The following is a 14,998-nucleotide window of genomic DNA, read 5'->3' as shown; positions in this document are numbered from 1 at the left end:
GGGGTTTGGACGAACAGTTCCCAGTGGGGGTGGATGAACAGGACCCCGTGGTGTTGCCTCTAGATGAACAGGACCCTGATCAATCGAGCCGGTTGTGGTTGGATGAATAGGACCCCGTGGAGGGCTGGATGAATAGGACGACCCCGTGGAGGGTTGGATGAACAATAGATGGTGGAGGGGTGGATGAACAGTAGATCGTGGAGGGCTGGTTGAACAGGAGCCCATGGAGAGGGCTGGTTGAATAGTAGCCGATGGAGTAGCGCGTGGTGGAGGCTGGATGAGAAGGAGCCCATGGATGAACAGTCGCAGGTGGAGGCTGGAGGAGGTCGACGGTGGATGAACAGTAGCCCGAGGAGGCTGGAGGATGTCGTCGGTGGAGATGAACAGTATCCCGTGGAGTCCCGTTTTGCAGTACGCCACACCCCTCTTGATGAACAGGACCCCCGTTTTGATCGTAGCACTCCAACACAAGTCTGTTTCCTCCATTTTGCGGTACGCCACACACCTCCCGATCAACAGGACCCTATTTCGATCGTAGGAGGTCCAACACAAGTTCGTTTCCAACATTTTTCGGTATGCCAGACCCCTCCTGATGAACAGGATCCCGTTTTGAACGTGGCTGGTCGAACACAAGGCCATTTCCTCCGTTCTGTGGTATGCCAGGCCTCGTTTCCATCAGCTGTTCCGTACAAGCCCTCCCGATGAACACGACGACGCATTCCGTTCCAACCCAGCCAGTCGGCTCCCCATGAACACGACGACGATGCTGTTTCTCCATTCCTACCCAGCCATGTACACGATCCCTGGCCGTACGTATGCGCGAGTAGTTGTTCGAGACCCCACCCGTATGTACATACGTGGCCGTATTTACTTTCTTGCACCCTGGCCGTTGTACGTACGTGTACATGCTACGTGCGCGCCTCTACTACGACACGTGCGCGCCTCTACATCGACCAGTATGTACATACACGTTTGCGACCAGAATGACAACGGTACATACGCTTCGACCATGTGGGTCCCGACTGTCAGGAACTTCCTTGTGTGCGAAGATGTAGCTGGTGGGTCCCAGCAGTCAGGGGGGAGAATCGTTTTTTTTCGGACGCACTTCCTTACGTGCGAAGATGTAGCTGGTGGGTCCCAGCAGTCATGGGGGAAATGTTTTTTTCGCAAAATATGGTGGCCCGTCCGGTGGGTCCCCGCTGTTAGGTGGAGGAATAATTATTTTGCGCGTAATAAGGAGCCAATTCCTTGCGGCTGCCCTCGACCCAGCTGTCAGCCTATCAACATACAATACTCTTCCGATGGAAGTCATTCCTTGACCATGTTGACCACGCAGTGCCGAGAGCACCAGGGCGGTGGACGACGGCGAGGCCTAGGAAGGGGACAACGCAGGGCCGGGGAAGACGCGGTAGTGGATGCCCACGCGTAGAGGAGTATGAGGGTTCACTGGTTCGGCTGCGGTGTGAGGTTGTCTGATGTCTACTATGCAACCTTCTTCTTGTAGACGTTGTTGGGCCTCCAAGTGCAGAGGTTTGTAGGACAGTAGCAAATTTCCCTCAAGTGGATGACCTAAGGTTTATCAATCCGTGGGAGACGTAGGATGAAGATGGTCTCTCTCAAACAACCATGCAACCAAAAAACAAAGAGTCTCTTGTGCCCCCAACACACCCAATACAATGGTAAATTGTATAGGTGCACTAGTTCGGCGAAAAGATGGTGATACAAGTGCAATATCGATGGTAGATATAGGTTTTGTAATCTGAAAATATAAAAACAGCAAGGTAACTAATGATAAAAGTGAGCGTAAACGGTATTGCAATGCTAGGAAACAAGGCCTAGGGTTCATACTTTCACTAGTGCAAGTTCTCTCAACAATAATAACATAATTAGATCATATAACTATCCCTCAACATGCAACAAAGAGTCACTCCAAAGTAACTAATAGAGGAGAATAAACGGAGAGATTATTGTAGGGTATGAAACCACCTCAAAGTTATCCTTTCTGATCGGTCTATTCAAGAGTCCGTAGTAAAATAACACGAATCTATTCTTTCCGTTCGATCTATCATAGAGTTCGTACTAGAATAACACCTTAAGGCACAAATCAACCAAAACCCTAATGTCACCTAGATACTCCAATGTCACATCAAGTATTCGTGGGCATGATTATACGATATGCATCACACAATCTCAGATTCATCTATTCAACCAACACAAAGAACTTCAAAGAGTGCCCCAAAGTTTCTACCGGAGAGTCAAGACGAAAACGTGTGCCAACCCATATGCATAAGTTCACAAGGTCACTGAACCCGCAAGTTCATCACCAAAACATACATCAACTAGATCACGTGAATATCCCATTGTCACCACAGATAAGCACATGCAAGACATACATCAAGTGTTCTCAAATCCTTAAAGACACAATCCGATAAGATAACTTCAAGGGGAAAACTCAATCCATTACAAGAGAGTAGAGGGGGAGAAACATCATAAGATCCAACTATAATAGCAAAGCTCGCAATACATCAAGATCGTGCCAAATCAAGAACACGAGAGAGAGAGAGAGAGATCAAACACATAGCTACTGGTACATACCCTCAGCCCCGAGGGTGAACTAGTTCCTCCTCATCATGGAGAGCACCGGGATGATGAAAATGGCCACCGGTAAGGGATCCCCCCTCCAGCAGGGTGCCGGAACAGGGTCCCGATTGGTTTTTGGTGGCTATAGAGGCTTGCGGCGGCGGAACTCCCGATCTATTGTGTTCCTCGATGTTTTTAGGGTATATATGGATATATATATATAGGTGAAAGAAGTCGGTCAGGGGAGCCACGAGGGGCCCATGAGGGTGGGGGGCACGCCCAGGGGGGTAGGGCGCACCCTGGCCCTCGTGGCCACCTCGAAGCTTCCTTGACTTCTACTCCAAGTCTCCTGGATTGCTTCCGTTCCAAAAATAACTCTCCCAAAGGTTTCATTCCGTTTGGACTCCGTTTGATATTCCTTTTCTTCGAAACACTGAAATAGGCAAGAAAACAACAATTTGGGCTAGGCCTCCGGTTAATAGGTTAGTCCCAAAAATAATATAAAAGTGTATAGTAAAGCCCATAAGCATCCAAAACGGGTAATATAATAGCATGGAACAATCAAAAATTATAGATACGTTGGAGACGTATCACTTTCGTCGCCGCAGAATAACAGGGGGTGTGGGTGAGTAGAGGGATGGTCTAGCCAGCGGTGGGAGTAGTAGGGGCGATGAGGCCTTCACGGCATCACAGCCAGCCATGGGAGGCAGGAGCACGCAGCACGACCGGCGCTGGTTTGGGCGGCTGGAGCAAGAAGACCAGAGGTTGAAGAAGCACTACGGCCGTTGGATGGACATCTTAGTCCACAAATGATTCTAGCAGTAGTGACAAAAGTACACGTCAACCTAGTAGACCCACAAGTCAGCCTCCAAATCTGTCCCAAACAGCATAAAGCCCAAAATTTCTAGCCAGATTCAAATTAATTTTAAAACTAAATATACCTTAACTTAAATTCAATGACATTTTACCTGCACAAAAACAATGAAATTTAAAATATCAAAATCCGAAAGAAAATAGTATTTTGGAACTAATTGCATGTTTGCTGTATTTTTTCATTTTACAGCCCATTTATTATTACTTATAGCCCATTTTATAGGCAAAATGCATCCCTCCTTGTCTTGAAAGATTTCCGGCCCAGCAGGGCGTAGAAAAGCAAGTAGGCCTACGTTGGTTATTCTGCAAAAAACAAAATAGCTGGCTAGCCATTTTCAGAAAGGAAAAAAACAAACTAGGCTGGTCATGTGCTAAACATATGAAATAAAAGCCTGGGCTAGACAGACTACAGGTCCTGCACAACCTAGTTGATACCCTTCTCCGTCCCGAAAAAACAAAATTACTGCGCGCGCTGCTGGGTCCCTACTGTCACCATGTACAATCATATCCTTATTCCTCTTGGTTGTTGACCATGTTGACAACACCGGAGGGCGGCGCCACGGCGAGCGAACCAAGGCGGAGGACGATGGTGAGGCCTTGGACGGGAACGAATAGGAGCCAGGTAAGATGCGCAGAGTTTTAGGGTGCGATGTGACCACTATGCATGCGTGGCAGCATAGCCAGTCGTGGGAGGCGGGAGCAGGCGCTGGTTTGGCTTTGGCGGCTCGAGGAAGAAGAGATTGAAGAAACATGGCAGACGTTGAATGTCAATCCAAAGGTCAAGGTTGGCACAATCGTTTGTTTACTAAGCCAACACCAAGTAGCATACTTTTTTATATATAGGAAGAAAAGAAAAATTGGCCTCGTTCGCCTGATAACATTCCCGAAACTGCGACCATTCGATCTTGTGTCCCAACTAAAACTGCAAGGAAAATGTGTTCGTCTGTCGTCCTCCTTCCAGGGAACGTTCGCCACATAAGTGACTAGCACCATTGGTTTTCAACCGAGAGGTCTTGGGTTCGAGTCCCAGGAACTCTCAATTTTGTCCTGCTTCCTTCCTCGCAAAAAAAAGGGAAAGAAAATCAAAGACTTGAGAAGACGTACAGAACAAGCTAGTGTACCAGTAAAGAGACGTTGCTGAGTTTAAAAAAAAAGAGACGTGCTCCTCTAGCTAGTTCGAATCCAAACATAGACTATGACTATATATGGTGCTATGCTACTGTGCAAGTAATGAAACTGACATATCCAACGTTCGCTTCTCCTCTTCTCTACTTACTCTGCCTAGCATCAGAAGCTCTGGCCGCAGCAACCATGTCCACTGGCTGCTCGTCCACCTGCTCTTCAGCAGGCAACAACCAGATATGCGCCAAGTCACCACCGGTACCATCGCTTGTGGGTCTCATCACACCCCCGCCGGCACGCGCACCACAGCCGATTGCTCATCGCAACCCGTTGCCGTTGGTGTGGTGCCACTGCTGCAAATAACGCATAGTCATTCGTCGCGTCTCAACCACAATCCTCAACCCTGGCCGAGTCTTCTACAAATGCCCGAATCATGGGGTAATAATATTTTTAAGTGTTGGTATGCTGCTTTCAGTTGCTGATTTTTTTAATAGTTTGGTTGATGATCTTCCAATTTGATTCGTGCGGAAAAGGGAAGATTCGTGTGATTTCTATTTCTGGGAAGTTGCTGATGTGGGGGAATGCAACTATGTTGATTATTTGGTTAGCCGAGGAATCCCAATACCAGCAGGTTGGGGTGTTGGACAAGTAACTGAAGGAACGACAGAAGAGGAAGATGCGGAGCAGAAGGTTAAAGCTGCAGTTCCTCTGATCATGGCCAAGCAATAGCTGTTGAACGACCTTGACAGTAATGAGGAGATGAAAGAGCTTGTGAAGATAATGGGAAAAATTAATGTGCTCTGTAGGATGATTGTCTCTTTATTTGTAGTGTATGTAGCAATCGTGATGTATTCAGTGGCTATGACATGAGCACTTTGCTGAAACTAGTAATGAATGAAACCTGTGTAGTAGGCTGGGTGTAGTGTTGTGAACATCTAACGATTTCTATTAACGGAAATCAGGGGTATCCCCTTTTGCTCATAAATAAATAAATAGCAGAGGCTCTTTTGGTAATAAATAAATAAATTAGCAGAGGCCCTGTCGGGTCAGCTTTGTTCTCATTCGAAGACGTCAAGCAAATTGCAGTCCAACAGCAAACTATGTCATCAAATTCAAGTTTCACAGCCAAATATGAGTACAACTAAACAACAATGTCATCATGTTTTAGTCGTCATACAATCACCAAACACAAATCAGCATACATAACAAGTGATGTTCTCACGGCAAAACACTAAACAACATGTTCATCAGGTTTCAGTTGTCATAGCAAACACAATTTCACATAGTAGATAAAAGATAAACAACGTCTTCTGACAGGCAAATACGACAAAAGCAATGTAATAATCATCCGCAACAGCTGCGTCAACATCTTCGCCATGTGTATCAGTCTGAATCGTAATTCCCCATGATGTCATCTTCTTCTTCGTCCTCGAACATTGGCTTCTTCTTGATCAACTCTTGTATGTCCACAGCACGACAGGCAATCTTTTCGCCGGCGTCATTGAAGTGATGGTTCTCGAAGATATTAGGAACATCTGTGTTATCTTGTACATCAGGAGCAGTGTAAGCATCATCTTGTTGTGCAACTTCATTAAACGAATTCCTCTGCTCAAACCTTTGCAATACTCTCTAGTCATCGCTACGTGTAAATGTGTCTTCCAAGAACAATATCTGTGTTGCTTGATTTGACAAAATAAAAGGCTCGTTGATCTGGTACCCTGCCTTGACATTGATGGATTTGAAATAATCATCAGCTCTTGGTTCTGCGATCCTGGAAAACAGGTTATACCAACGACAGCACAACAGAACCACACACCGATGATCCTCGAAACTGGAGATATACTGCAACTGAACAATGTCTGTTATGTTAGCATACATTTCAGTTGTCTCTTTGTCATACATATCCGTGCTCATGATGGCACTGTTTTGTGTCTTCCTGCCTTTTTCTCGTGCAAGGGTGTTGTAGCGCACATCTCCAACAATGCAAGATTCATAATGTCTTGCCCGAGTATCAGGACCCATTGCTAGTGAGTAAAGGGCATCATCAACTGCCTGCCTATCCTCCCGCATCTTCTTAACCTATGATTAGAGAATAGACAAGCTGATCATCTTACGTACTCAATATATTAAAAAAACTGACAGTGCAATTCAGAAGCTTACATGTCTCTTGAACCATTTCGCAAATCCTGCCATAACCAGTTTGTCAATGTTTCTTGGATTTTGCGTCTGTAACTCCTTTTTGCAGATCCTGCACAACATAGTGATCGCGTCAAAAATCTAAATATATAAGAATGTGCTGTAAGTTTAGTAGATTACGATGTATAAGCTGCAGTACTTAGCACTTACTTGATATAAGGTAGTATCTCAGGACAGTTATTCAACACATACCAAATCATTTTGTCCAAATCTTTAGGTTTGTCCTCTTGTCGACTCTTCCCTGTAACTCGAACAGAATAATCAAAAACATTGAGCCCGGGATTGTCTTCGCCCACCTCTTTGCTAAGCTGGATGGTTTCCGGGTGTAATATGCCTGACCTTCTCTAATTCCACTTGCAACTCATCGGTGGTGAGCCTCTTTGGTGGATCACGGTTTTCATGCTTTGCATTGAACACATGTCTTCGATATTTTCTAGGATGCGGCTTGTCCTTGGCAAGGAAACGGCGGTGTCCAATGTAATAGATCTTGCTAATTATTGCGTATGACAGCGGATTCCTGTCACAGCGAACACATGCATTGTAACCATGTGTCATTCGCCCTGACATAGTGGCCAAAGCCGAATAATCATGGATGCACCAAATAATAATAGCACGCAGAAAGAAATCAGCTGGTGGGCTGTTATTTAGGTCTCGAGTGAGAACACCCCTCCATAGTTGTTGAAGTTCCTCCACAAGAGGCTCCATGAACAAATCAAAATCCTTTCCAGGACTTTTTGGACCTGGGGTGAGCAAGGCCGTCATGTAGTTTGATTGTTTGGTGCAGACATTTGGAGGCATGTTGTAAGGGATAATAAGCACTGGCCACATGCTATATGTGGCACTTTGGTGGCCAAATGGGTTAAATCCATCTGAAGCTAAGCCAAGTCTAATGTTTCTCGGGTCAGCAGCAAACTTTTTGTGTTTATGATTGAAGTTTTCCACTCACTACCATGAGATGGATGGCTCATTACATTCTGATCTCTGTACTCCTGGTTCCTAGAATGCCACAACACATCCTCTCTTGTTTCAACATCATGAAACAACCTCTTCAATCTTGGTATAATTGGAAAATGTCTCAGAACATTATGAGGAATCCTGTTCACAGCATCGCCATCTTTCCATCTTGATGATTTGCATTGCGGGCATTCACTTAAGTTGGCATAATCCTTCCGGAACAGAACACAATTATTCTTACAAACATGGATCATATCATATCCAATTCCAACTGCATGAAGGAAATTCTTCATTTTACCGTAGGTGTGTGGCAGCTCAGACGCATCTGGGAAAGATTTGCAGAAAGCAGCCAACATCGCATCGAATGATTTGTTGGTCATCCGCTCAGATGTCTTTACCTGAAGAAAGGTGACCATAGCTGAGAATACTGATAGCTTATTTCCTGGGGTGACAACCACGTTGCATTGTTCCAACATGCGAGCCCACCGTTTTTCTTCTACAGGTGAAAGTTCGCAGAACGCACGAGCATTTCATAGCATTGTTTCAATGTTGGTCAAACTCACTGGCTCCGCCACAACCACCTCCTCCTCCTCTTCCACCTGAGCATCAGGCAGATCAAGATGGTGATCTACTGCTTCCACGTAGTCAATAACATTGACGTTCACAGCTTCACCATGATGAACCCACCTAGTATATGTGACCGACATCCCATACAAGTGTAGATGATTTTGCACAGTTGACTGGGATCTTGTAACTGAATTCATACAACTGCTACACGGGCAGAGCACATCTGATTTCGGACCACCGTACTCAGCTCTGATAAAGTTCATGAAGTTTTCAACCCCCTCAACATATGCAGCGGAGAATCTTCAAGCAGAAGTTATCCAAGTCATGTCCATCAGTTAGACATACAAATTAGTTCTTCTACTAGATATTACAGGAAAAACATATATGCTTTTTTATGAAGTCCAGAAAAAAATACCTAGGTCAATGTCTAAAGCTATGGCAAGATATTTGGACGAGCAGATCTAAGTAACGAAATATATGTAAAGCTAATTCAGCAAACAGATTTGAGTGCTAAATTATGGCAGGCTATTTCAGTAGTCAATGAGGTCGAGCACACAGCCATCAAACTGTCGAAGGCCATCGCAGCAACAAAGATCGAGTATAAAACGATGTAGAGCTATTTAAACTAACAGATTGGCTACTAGACCATGGCAATCTACGTCACAATAAATATATGGCAGGATATTTTAGCAACTAATCGGCCTTGGCATGCCATCTCAGCTAAGCATATTGAGTGCAGAACAGGGCAAGGAAGCTTCTTAAGCAGAGCATATTGACTGTAAACTACTTCGGCAAACAGTGAGATTAACAGCGTCTATCAGCTCACATTCAGCGCTACACCGACATGCACGGGGCCTTAGTCTAGATGCGCGTACCATGGGAGAAGCTACCGTCGTGTGTCTCCACACAAACCTTGCCAGCGGTGGCGGCGCTAACCGCCGTGCACCTCCATAAGAACATCGCCAACGATGGTGATGCGGCTAGAGGACAGCAGTCTACGAGAGCGTACTATGGGAGAGAGAGGATCGCCGTGCGTCCCCTCGACGAACCGCGACGCCGACGTATCGGCGCGGCGGGGAGGGCGGCTTTGGCAAAGTGAATGGAGTGGAGGGGGACGGGGGGAGGGGAGTTTGGGGAATATTATTGGCTAGTTGGCCGAAGGGCGGTTGAATCTAGGATTTGGGGGCAATTTTTGGGTGGGGGCGGGAGGATTTTCGCGCGGTGGGCTAGGGGAGTTTTGCGCATGGTCGGTTTCTCCAAGTGCAGTCCCACATGTCAGTGAAGAGGCAAGCCGAAGCGCGTTACGTTTGCGTGAGTCGTGTGCAGGACCGGATGTGTGTGGGGTGCAATGCGACCGCGACAGAGGTGCTGTGAGTGTACCGCCTTTTTTCCTTTTAAACTAGGTGCTTTGCCCCCTAAAAAAACTTGTTGCCTCGCGCGATCCATAGATACTACTACTAATCCGGTAATCCCGACTAAAACGGCGCGGCCGGGTCTTTTCCCGCGCGATATGCTGGGAGGTTGGCTTAGTTGGGTTTTTTAGGACGAGTAATGCTACACTCACGTAATCCCAGTTATGTAATTAACGTAATGTGAAACATGTGAGCTGTTGATTGTAGATTGGGGGAAGGGAGGCGCCCACCACCATGAAAATCAGGGGAGGAGAGAGAGAGGCAATTTACGTTAACCCTTTCGTAGGTTCCCGTAGATGTAGAAAGATGTGAAATGCGTGAATGTGTAGTGGACGTACTATTGGAGTGCCTAAGATAAATTGTGTATGTATAGACCCTATGTGTTTATTTTACTTTGCATGTTAGCTTTGTCTCTGTTCAATAAAAAGCAGAGTTGGTGATGATGGTGTGCCTGTCATCCTGCAATATAGGCCGTCCGATCTATATCTAACGGATAGGAAGGAAACTATGACAATTTACCCGCACTCCTCTCCACATTTGCAGATAAGGCCTTCCCTCGTTCATCCTTTTCTCCCACAAGATCTTGATCTTCCGTGCAACGCACGGGCATCTTGCTAGTACTCCTACAATATACTATATTATTGTGAAAGTTCATATACACCGGCCGAGATTAATGCAAACACGGCAGATTTTCATTACATTTCGAACTTTTATAGGACAGAAAAATAAAAGAAACCCGACCCTAAACCTATTCTACGGCGGCGACCGACGTCCTCCATCTGCGATCTCTATGTACGGGGCGGGGTTCAAGACCCGTGAAGTGAAGGTGCGGTCTCCGGCGAGGAAGAGTAGAACACGGGATACGGACCGGCCAGTTGGCACACCATGCCCTGCCGCCTCCCATGCCCTACTCATCCTCGGAGGAGTCCCCGACCTCGGCGGTGCCGGACGTTGGACGGCGGCAAGTAGGACGCGTGGCTGACGGTGCTCCCGTCGTCGGCCGCCAGCGTGGCCACCGCTTGTGCGGCCGCGTCCGCGTCCGGCTACGCCGCTATTGCGTCGCGAGAGGCGACTTGAGCGAGGGCGGCGACCTCGAGCTTCATCCCCGAAGACAAGCTCTCCCGCAGAGCGTTCGCGCTTGCGGTCATGGCGGATGTGGTGCCAGGTAGGAGGACGATGCGCTATGGTGTGGAGGTTAGCTGGGCGTTGCCGCTTTAAGTAGCGCATTCCGGTGAGGCCAAGCGTCCGGGTGCGTCATTAAGTCGCCGGAGTTGGTTCCTCGGGCACCGAGCCTCTTAACGACGGCATACGGACGGACGGCATGAATGCGGGCAGCTGGCGCCGGCTGGGAACGCACCGCGCGACGGCGCGAGGGACGAGGGTTTTTGGTGTGCCAGGGTAGTCAGCTGCGGTCGTGGCAACGTTGGAGATGCCCTTTGCTCACATGCGATCCCCGTATGTCATTGAAAAAGCAAGACGACCCGGCATGGTCTCAGGTCCTGAGGATGCAGTTGGCCACGCTACACCACTCCGCGGACGCATCGCAGTGCCCCGTGCATCCTCGACGAGCCGGGTGTTGGGGTGTGTTTGGATTGTGGCCAAAGTGCACCTTACCAAAATTTTGGTCATGACCCAAAGATTGGTCTTTGTTTGGATGGTTGCCATTTTTTGGCATGCCAATGAACTCTAGCCAACTCTAGTTCATTTTTCTTGCCAATGTCGGCCAAATCATGGGCAACCAAAACCTCAACCAAAATTTTGGCTACCCAATGCTTTGATGGGGCAACCTTGGGCACAAACCAAACATACTGTTGGTCGTGCCACAGCACTAACGCCACCCTCGGCACACTGAAACCGACCGTGTCTAGCGACGATGAGCGTGTCGCTCACCGCGGTCGCCGTGTCCAGAGGCGGTGCTGGAGCTGCGCCACGTTGTTGGCCCCCACGACCCACATGAACGGTTGCCGGTGGCGAGGAGGTCGTGGGCCAGCTCCTCCATTGGACTAGTCTGCGCTACGTCGTCCCGACAGGTGTGCCCCACATGTCGGTTTCCCTGTTTTCCCGGCCATATTCGAGCGTCAGTGCTCCGCGTTGCGCATTAGGCCTTTCACTATGTAGGCCAAGCGAGACAACTTATTGTTTATTTGAGCCGTTCAAGTATAATCATGTGGCGTTTGCTTATTTCTCATTCCTCTCCAACCCTCTTCTCCATCGATCATGTCGCCCTCCGGTCGAGTCCATCCTCCCGCATGCCTCATTTGAACATTCCGCCGAGTATCATTCGCATGTGGGCCTAGACCATGCTTGTATTTCCAATGTTGTAATTTGTCCGACATGCATACAAACAAACGGTTCGTTTAAAGTTTCACTTTGCCTCCACTACGTGTCGCTTCGCGTCTTAGTTTTGACATCCCATTCGGTTCATGCCCCGACACATGTTGACGAGATCGATTGATGTTCAGAGATCAATTGCGTGTCGTGCAAGGAGATAAAGGTTTGGTCTGTTTCTATGATAGAAATGACCCGCGGGGGGGGGGGGTCTGTGGGGATCAGAGGGAGTATATTGTACGTTCATAAGCGAAACGAACGTATTGTACCCACCCTAGTCCTCTTTCAATCGATCTCCGGACCCCGAGATGAAATCGAGAGAGAACGAGTGGGGGCATGTGTGATACCTAAGGCGGATTCAAAATTTTGAACCGGTGATCATAGCATCCGCAAATCATATATAAAGGGTATTCAATGTTCGTTTCATTTTTGAACGTACAATATACTCCCTCCTATCCTTTCTAGTTTACATATAAGTTTTATGTGTAGTCAAAGTATCTCTACTTTGATCAAAAAAAGTATCAACATTCAACAACGCCCAATCAATATTGTTAGATTCGTACGTACTCCTAGATTTGTACTCGAGATGGTTTCCAATTTGTTTTCAACCACGTGAATGTGCTTGTTCTCGCGCATGCTCTTCCTACTAGGATTTCGCCACGTATAGCCAGTCCAATAGTAACTTTTTTAAGCTCCCTGTCCAATAGTACTAGTGGAGTACTGACAACATCTGTACTAGAGTATGCAGTGCTCATAGTAGTACTCCCTCCTTCCATTTATATAGGGCCTATGTGGAGGAGAGAGATGTGAAAAAGTAAGGGGAGTGAGCTCTCATGCAAGAGCCTAGCTATATACGCATTCCTAGTTAAATACAATAAATATGAAGAAAGAGATAGAGAGGAGATGGAAAAAAGTACTAATACAATAGCCAACCTTATAATTTTTTTGCGGGAAATAGCCAACCTTATAGCCCACACTACTGTATGAGTGCATATAATAGATGATGGCTATAGATGACATGGCAGTTCCTTATAGCCATCGACTGGCTATATTATTAACCATGCTCTAATGCGTTTTTCAAAACCGCATTTGACTATTGACAAGATTAATAGTACATGAGATGTATAATGTGAAAATTATATCATTGGAAGCTCCTTTCACATACGAATTTGACCGTATGCTTTGTGTAAGTTGCATGTCATATATTATTACTCTAACATTTGGTCAAAGTTAGCCTCGAAAAACGCATTAGGCCCTGTATAGTAAATGGAAGGAGGGAGTAGTAGTGGAAGTGGATCCTCTGACGTAGGTATCCCTGCCTTACCCTCCCTTTCGGTCACTTACTGGCGGACCCCATGCTTGCTAGGCCCCGCATGTCAGTTACTCAATGGGTTCGGCCACGTCAGGGGATCCTCATCCGTAGTATACTCCCTCTGTTTTTATTTACTCCGCATAAAACGGAGGGAGTGGTAGTATAAATGACGCGGGCGGGGGAGGGGAGGGACGTCGGTTTGCTCTCAACTGCGGTCCCACAAGCGAGCGAAAACGCAAGACGAAGCGCGTTCCATTCGGTGAGCGACGTGGAGGGTCCAGCGTGCCGGGCTGCAACGCGAACGCGACAAGAGCGATGTACAGTCAAAACCGATTGACCGGTCGTCACCGGAACCACTATTCACACCAGAACCTTCGCTTCTCGGCCTACGCCAGCCACTGCCCTAAAACCACACCTAATCTCCAGCCCATTCCCCCACCTTTCGATCCCCTAGCCCGCATCAAGCGTCCCCTAGTTCGCCGGAAAGCCATGGTGCGCCGCAAGATCACGTACTACAAGATGCTGACGCCGGAGCGCCGCGCAGAAATCGCGGCGGCGGTCGGCGCCACAGACCTCCGTTCCCAAGCTCGCTTTGCGGCGGGCCAATCCCCGAGTTCTCTGGAGCCAAGCTACGAGGAGGAGGAAGCCGATCCAATGTTCATGGCGGAGGTCGCGGCGCAGAAGGCCCCCGATGGGTATGAGACGATGGACGTCGACTTCGTGCCGGCGTCCGAGTCCCCCATGGTGCAGGCGGACCAGCGGTTCAACCTGGCGATACTAAAGGAGGACCGGGAGGCAGAGGCTCAACTCGACACGGAGCGCGCGCATGCCGCTGCCATCGAGGCTCTCCTGCAGGCGGAACCGGATGTCGTGGATGTGAACCGGGCGGCGGAGGCTCAACTTGAGGCGGAGCGCGCGGATGCCGCTGCCATCGAGGCCCTCCTGCAGGCGGAACCGGACGTCCTGGACTTGAACCGGGCGGCAGAGGCTCAACTCGACGCGGAGCGCGCGGATGCCGCTCTCATCGAGGCCCTCCTGCAGGCGGAACCGGACGTCCTGGACTTGAACCGGGCGGCGGAGGCTCGACTCGACGCGGAGCGCGCGGATGCCGCTGCCATCGAGGCCCTCCTGCAGGCGGAACCGGACGTCCTCGACTTGAACCGGGCGGTGCTCTCGTCCGTGCAGAGCGCCCGCACGCTCCGCGTGAACGAGTAGCTGGAGGCCGAGGACAACCACGGTGCGGAGACACACGTCGGCAGCTACGGCTAGTTCGCGCCGGCAGCCAAAGACGACGAGGCCATCTCGTTCCGCGAGCAGTGATAGTTTTTCTTTATGTTGTTGTTTTTATGGATCTTTTGCTGTGTAAAAACATATATCGTTATGCAAGTCGCCTGACTTGGATCAGTCTACCATTTCAGGCGGTTGGATGAATATCCTACGTCTCCTAACCCTTCTTCCTCACCTCTTCGTCTTCCCCAACAGACCACCGCACGGGCCGTACGGATACTCCCCAACATGCGGTTGGATAAACATACTCTATGAAAGAAAATTATGTGTCAGCGGTAGGATGGATGAGTTTGGTTTGTTCACATGTGACAGCACGTGTCAGTGAGGGTGCGTTCCCTTAGTTGGGTTTGCGGCGTGCAGGAGCGAC

The sequence above is a fragment of the Triticum aestivum genome, chromosome 7B, assembly GCF_018294505.1.
Source record: "Triticum aestivum cultivar Chinese Spring chromosome 7B, IWGSC CS RefSeq v2.1, whole genome shotgun sequence".
Classification (NCBI taxonomy): Eukaryota; Viridiplantae; Streptophyta; class Magnoliopsida; order Poales; family Poaceae; genus Triticum; species Triticum aestivum.
The sequence above is the reverse complement of the archived record's forward strand: the minus strand, read 5'-3'. Positions refer to the sequence as shown.